The sequence below is a fragment of the Saccopteryx bilineata genome, chromosome X (genome assembly GCF_036850765.1).
Source record: "Saccopteryx bilineata isolate mSacBil1 chromosome X, mSacBil1_pri_phased_curated, whole genome shotgun sequence".
NCBI lineage: Eukaryota > Metazoa > Chordata > Mammalia > Chiroptera > Emballonuridae > Saccopteryx > Saccopteryx bilineata.
In genome coordinates, this window is record NC_089502.1 from 8,804,975 (window position 1) to 8,811,770 (window position 6,796).

Here is a 6,796-nt window from a genome sequence, read left to right on the forward strand (position 1 = left end):
AAAAAGAGACAAGGACCCTAACTTCTTTCTCAGTGTGGGCTGCTCTGCCTCATTCTCTCCCATGGCCACAGAGAAACCTGTCTATGGTCCTTGTTTATAAGGGGAGACAGGTGGACTGGTGGACATTCTGGTTTATAAAGAAAAGTACTGCAATAAATTTGGTCCTAATCACAGCAGCTCTAATAACTTGTTCTCTTCCAAATAACACAGTATTCACTGTCACTACCAAGACAACAGGGAAAGAATATTGGCTCTGTATTTAGGCAGATTTGAGTTCCAATTCTAGATTCAGCAGTTAATAGCTAGGTGACCCTGGGTAAGACACTTACTCTCTCAGAGCCTCTATATTTTTTTATCTGTAAAGTTGGAATAAAATAGAATATAAATATTCAAAGTGGTGGGTACATAATAAGCACTATATAAATAAGAGCATTCATTATGTTTATTTGTTTGATAGTCACAGCCCTTGGTCCTTCCTATCTCATCAAGGCAGAGATTCTCAGAGTCGTATTTTCTCAGAGTTAAAGAAAGACTAAAGATCAACAAAGCAACTTTCCACATTTAGTCAAGTGATAAGCTCTCAGCTGCTGAATGCTCAGTGTAGCGCTAGCTCTGGAAGCTCTAGGAGAAACAGAGCTGTTCCTGCCCTCGTGGGGCCCTAGCCATCCAAACTAGCAGATAAGATGAAAATGTAAACATTGGAGATTATGTTTTAATTTATGAATTTGGTGAGGGGATGAAACAAACATGTACTCCATAGCAACTAACATCTTCTAAGTTATTCCCTGTAGATCACAGTGCTATGGAAATTCAGTGAGGGAGGGCAGCTGTGGATCAGAACTCTTCCAGGAGGATGCAGGGCTTGAGCTGAGACTCATAGAAAGCATGAGTTTTGGAGAGACCTTTAGAAGTGTGATCTCCGGAGGCGTGTGTTGTACAAACCTGGGAGGCAGGCACAATAGTTATTTCTATTTTACAGATAATAAAATGGAAGGCCAGGTAAACCTAGTGACTTCTCCAAGACCACCCAGCAAGTAATTGACAGTTAATGGGATTTAAACAGAGAACTGTATCTGATGCTGAAGGCTGTGTTCAAAGCTGGCTGTGACTGATGAATGATGGGCTTTTGCTAAAAGTAGGAAATAGAGAGCCATTGATAGTTTTTCAGAGAGGAGTGACTAGACAAAATCAGTGTTTCTTCTATATTCATGGGGTAACAGATGTTTAAGGGATGACTTTAATACTAGAGAGGTCATTTAAGAAGCAATATCAGCCTGACCTGTGGTGGCACAGTGAATCAAGCATCGACCTGAAATGCTGAGGTCACTGGTTTGAAACCCTGAGCTTGCCTGGTCAAGGCCCATATGAGAGTTGATGCTTTATGCTCTTCTGCCTCTTTTCTCTCTCTTTCTCTCTCTCCCTCCCTCTAAAATGAATACATAAAAATCTTTTTAAAAAAAGAAAGAAAGAAGGAAGGAAGGAAGGAAGGAAGGAAGGAAGGAAGGAAGGAAGGAAGGAAGGAAGGAAGAAAGGAAGGAAGGGAGAGAGGGAGAAAAAAAAAGGAGCAATTGCAGCAATTTAGGGTGCGACATTGAAGTCCTAGCCTAAGGGAGGAGCATAGTGGGACTAGAGAAGGCAGAGAAACATAAGGCATGTCAAAGGGCACATTGAAATACTTGAGAACTGGCTGAATATGGAGAATGCAAGGGAAGTGGATTAAAGAATCATCTCTGAGGACCAGAAGACTGGGTAATACCACTGCTGGAGATAATTGGGAAGATGAACTAATTGGAAAGTTGCTGTTCATATGAAACAGGGCCAGATTTACTTTATTATTACTGGTATTAAATCTTTTATTTGAAAAAAATGTATACCACAAGGAAACTGACAAATTCAGAATATGAATGATTCTACAGTACAACTGACCTGAACTCTTCAAAATTTCATATTATACACAAAATAATCAAGAGCATGATCCATTTTAGATTAAACAACTCTAAAGAGACATGGTAAATGTCTTTTTACACACAATCTTTATTTTGGACAAGTCTTTATTTTGTATTTTTTTATTTTAAAAATACTCTAAAAGATATGTGAAAGATATTGGGACAATTTGAATATGGACTGGAAATTAGATAATATTAGATTATTTTCTTAGGTGGGATTATGGTTTGTAGTGAGAAGGGAGAATTTCTTATCTTAGGAAAGTCATCTGAAGAATTTAGGGTAGTATGTCGTGATGCCTATAATTTATGTTCAAGTGTTTCAACAAAGAATAGGTAGTTAGATAGAGTGATTGATTTATAAACATAGATATATATAGATACATAAACAGCAAATGTCAAAATGTTAATTGTGGAATATTGATGAATATAGATGTGTTCATTGTGCTACTTTTTCAATCTATTTTGTATGTTTGAAAATTTTCAAAATAAAAATTTGGTAAAAGTCATTCCTGAACACAGTAAAAGTATATAGTGAACCTTTCTGCCCCAGACACAGTACTTCTTTCCCAGAAGCAATTATTGTTCAAATTTCCTGAAATTGGATGTGCATTTACAAGCCTATATCTGTATTGTAGATCTTTTTAAAAAATAGATGGGTTCAGGCTATACATTTTTTTTTAACTACAACAGGCTTTCTCTTCTCTGTACAACTGGAGGAGTAATTGGTCCGTTGATTAAAACCCAGTTAAAGCAGAAGCACGGCCCTGGCTGGTTGGCTCAGGGTTTTCATATTCAAAGCTGCACATGCTTTGGAAATGTGACCCTCATGATTGCAACAGGAGGCAATCATCTTTGATGGGGAGGGTGCTGGGAGCAGAAGCTCATATGGGAGTTTGTGGGCTCTGTCCTTGGACCTCAGCATTTCTCTGGCATCTTGCCTTATCTCTGTCTATTCTCATGCCTTTAACTAGCACCATTAGTGGAACTAATGAGCATCGGCCTGGTGTGCAGGGGACCCGGGTTTGATTCCCGGCCAGGGCACATAGGGGAAGCGCCCATTTGCTTCTCCACCCACCCCTTCTTCCTCTCTGTCTCTCTCTTCCCCTCCCGCAGCCAAGGCTCCATTGGAGCAAGGATGGCCCCGGGCGCTGGGGATGGCTCCTTGGCCTCTGCCCCAGGCGCTAGAGTGGCTCTGGTCGCGGCAGAGCGACGCCCCGGAGAAGCAGAGCATCGCCCCCTGGTGGGCAGAGTGTCGCCCCTGGTGGGCGTGCCGGGTGGATCCCGGTCCGGCGCATGTGGGAGTCTGTCTGACTGTCTCTCCCCGTTTCCAGCTTCAGAATTAAAAAAAAAAAAAAAAAAAAAAAGCAGAAGCACTTGAACCTTTAGGCAGAGTGTGCCAGTGCATCCAGCAGCAGCATGTCTTATGGAGGCAATACAGAGCCCCCTTTAATCCTGAGAGTTAGCTCCACAGAGGCCAGGTAAGCAAGCTTCCACAGTTATGTTGGCAGCTTGCCTTTTTTTTTTTTTTTTTTTTTTTACCACTTTATACACTTTCTTGGAGATTATTTCATATGACCACATGTAGATCTGCCTTATTCTTTCAGCACAGTTTTTAGGATAAGTTGCTTTTAGAATGAGTATAAGGATTTAATCATATTGTGCTTGGGGTGATAGGTGGGCATTTGGGTGAAATTGCCTAGGCTTCCTGAACTTGCCTGCGTAAGAATCACTTGGGTATTTTTCCAACAACTTCCCAAGCTTGGGAAATGCAGCCATAAACAGTTGGAGAAGCAGGGCGGGGATCCAGTGACAGGACTGCTCTAAGAAATGGAAGTTCCACTAATGGTGCTAGTTAAAGGCATGAGAATAGACAGAGATAAGGCAAGATGCCAGAGAAATGCTGAGGTCCAAGGACAGAGCCCACAAACTCCCATATGAGCTTCTGCTCCCAGCACCCTCCCCATCAAAGATGATTGCCTCCTGTTGCAATCATGAGGGTCACATTTCCAAAGCATGTGCAGCTTTGAATATGAAAACCCTCCCTAACTGCCAGCACCTGGGCAAATTCAAATCCCACACTCAGACATAAGGCTTATCTCTGCAAATGGGAAGGATTTGATTGGGAAAATGTGACTCTAGAAGCCAGATCTGGGATTGAACTGAAATTGCTTGAAAAATGAAAGCATTGACACAATTAACAAGAAGGGACTAGATTCCTTTTCTTTTTTTTCCCCAGCTAAATCCTGCACAGTTTACAAACCTTGGGACACAGCTATCCTATTATCAATCCTGATATGGACTTGAAGAAATACTTTTCTTCGAGAAATAACTATTTTAAGATTTGTGAAGTTGAACTCTTCTTAGAAACAGTCTTAAGAGTCCCAGTTACAATGTTTCAAGAACAATCATGAGACAAAATTCAGAGTTCTGTGGGGCCTTGAGTGCTCAAAGACCCATGAAGCCATGCACTGACCCCAAATAAGTCCTGGAAAACCCAGCTTTACATCGAAATCAACCTCAGAATTAGCAGTAGATAGAGTAGACAACGAGTTCTATATGTCATCTGAGCGGCCCAAAATGCCAGAGGACCCCACTGCTTGTCACATCGCCTGAAATGTTCACATTTCAGCGTGAAACAATGAAGTCCCCTGTATTTTCTAAATCAAAATGTCATGGAGGTAGAGACAGGATCCCCACTCTTATAAGATCAGCTTTTCACTTAAAGTAAAAAACCAAATAGAGAAAACTGGGTATATCTGCGTTCGGTCTTTGGTGTAAGCCTGGAGGGCAGGTAGGTGGTAGAGCAAGGTGGGTCCAGGGCCTGCCAACATGGCCCCTGAGATACTGGTAGAACCTTTGGGAATGAGGGTGGGATGCAGGGGGAGGTAAGTCAGCAAGTGCATGAGGGGCCTGGGCTGAGATTTTCATATGTGACCTCACAGGCACACACTGGCCCTAATGATTGTGACATTTGGAAGTTGTCACCACAATTCCCAAATTCCTAACATTGTTGTTACCATGACTGTTTTCTGCAGGCTTGCTAACTCAGAGACTTCTACATGCCTCATTATTCAGTGACAGACACTCAGACTGCAGTGGCAGGGGACACTCACAGTTGTCACAGCGGAGGGAGCAGGCCTCAAGACTCTTGCAATGTCCTTTGTTCAAATTCTGCTATGTCTTGGGTATTGCGGGAGCAATCTGTAGCCCACAAGGGCCTCAAGCAAGACTTTGCATGATGGGCATTTAGGTGATGACTGGCAGGTTGAGGTCATAAGAAGGACAGAGGAACAAAGGGGGGCAAAGAGGAGGAGGACGAAAGACTGGAAAGTGAAGGGAGCCGTCATAGAAGAGAGAAGAGAATGGCAAACATATTGGCAGTCGAAACAATAATGGGAGGGTCTGTGCTACTCACAGTATGTTCACCATCTTGATAAAGTAATTGCCTGTTTATAAGTCACTATTGGGGCATTGGAGGCTTTACACCAATGATTTATCTAATAATGAACACTTAATCCCTTCAAATATCAATACTTTTAGAACTCAGTTTAGGATAGACAGCTTTTCAAAATGTATTCATACTCAAATGCTTTCTGAAACAAAAAGATCCTGAATTACCTTTTCTGGAAATAATGAAGAAATGGGCAAAGACTTTGCTTATGAAAATTGGTTTTGTTCTTTCAATAAATAATTATTTAAGGGTTTTCTATACACAAAGCACTGTGCCAAGTGCTGTGGACACTGGTGAACTCCACTGACCTGGAGCCTTCTTATGGACCTTGTATTGCTTATAAGTTAGCCCATTTGGGGGGAGGGGTCATAAGAATCAACACTACCACTTCCTGAGCTATGCTGGGCTGTGATGCAGTGAGGTCTTTGTGGGTCTTAGGAATAAGTTGGGTTTTTTGCCCTTGGAGTGCATGTAAGGCTCAAGATTGTGATGCCAGGACCTCCCAATGTCAGCTTTCAATTCATGCTGTTGTTTCTCATCTGCCCCATTATTGAACGCATATTTGCCTAGGCTGAGGCCATGCAGTGACTTGTCTCTTCCAGAAAGTAAAGTCTATGTGTTTTATGGTAATGGTCACTCAGCTGCATTTCCTCTTCCTTTCCTGAGTTCTAAGCTGTATTACTCATGGCTGAGGCTCCTGAAAATATAGTTTCCCGAGATCCCAAGAAGTGAAGACTTACAGTGTAGTCAGTGGTGTGCCTAGAAATGTTTATCAATTGGCTCTCCCAGTTGCTGGGGGGAAGGGTGCTGACTTAAGAATTTGATGATCTCCATGGTGTAAATACTCCTAGCGTAGCCAATTTCAAGTTCCCAGCATGACATAACTGACCAAGGAATTAGGAAGAGATAAGCAGCAGAATATCATTGTAGAGTATCTCCACCACACAGATACAATAGACTCAAATCATGAGCATAGATAATAGTGAAGCGATGAGTATTGAATTTTTGTTGATTTTAATATAATATAATTGTAAGTTTATATAATTTAATTTTTAATAATGACTGTATTTAACAAACCAACTCCCCTAATTCATGTTGAACATCTGTTCTGCCTATCTAGCTGAGTATCATGCTACCTCACTTTTTCTTAGCTGTAACTCAGAGATGCTCAGTAATCAGAGATCCCCAGGGCTCTTACCCCCACTTTAAGCAGAGTAGCCCCACTTGTATTCATTTTATGCATAATGGGGTCCCGATTTGAACAAAAATAACCAATGTTTAAAAACTGTGGGGTTTTTTGGAAAGACACTGATGTTGATGGTCTATAAGACTCCTTTTATCTAGGGTATCCTAAACTAGCCTAGTCTTGGTACCTATTCGTTTCCCTTTTTATTCCATT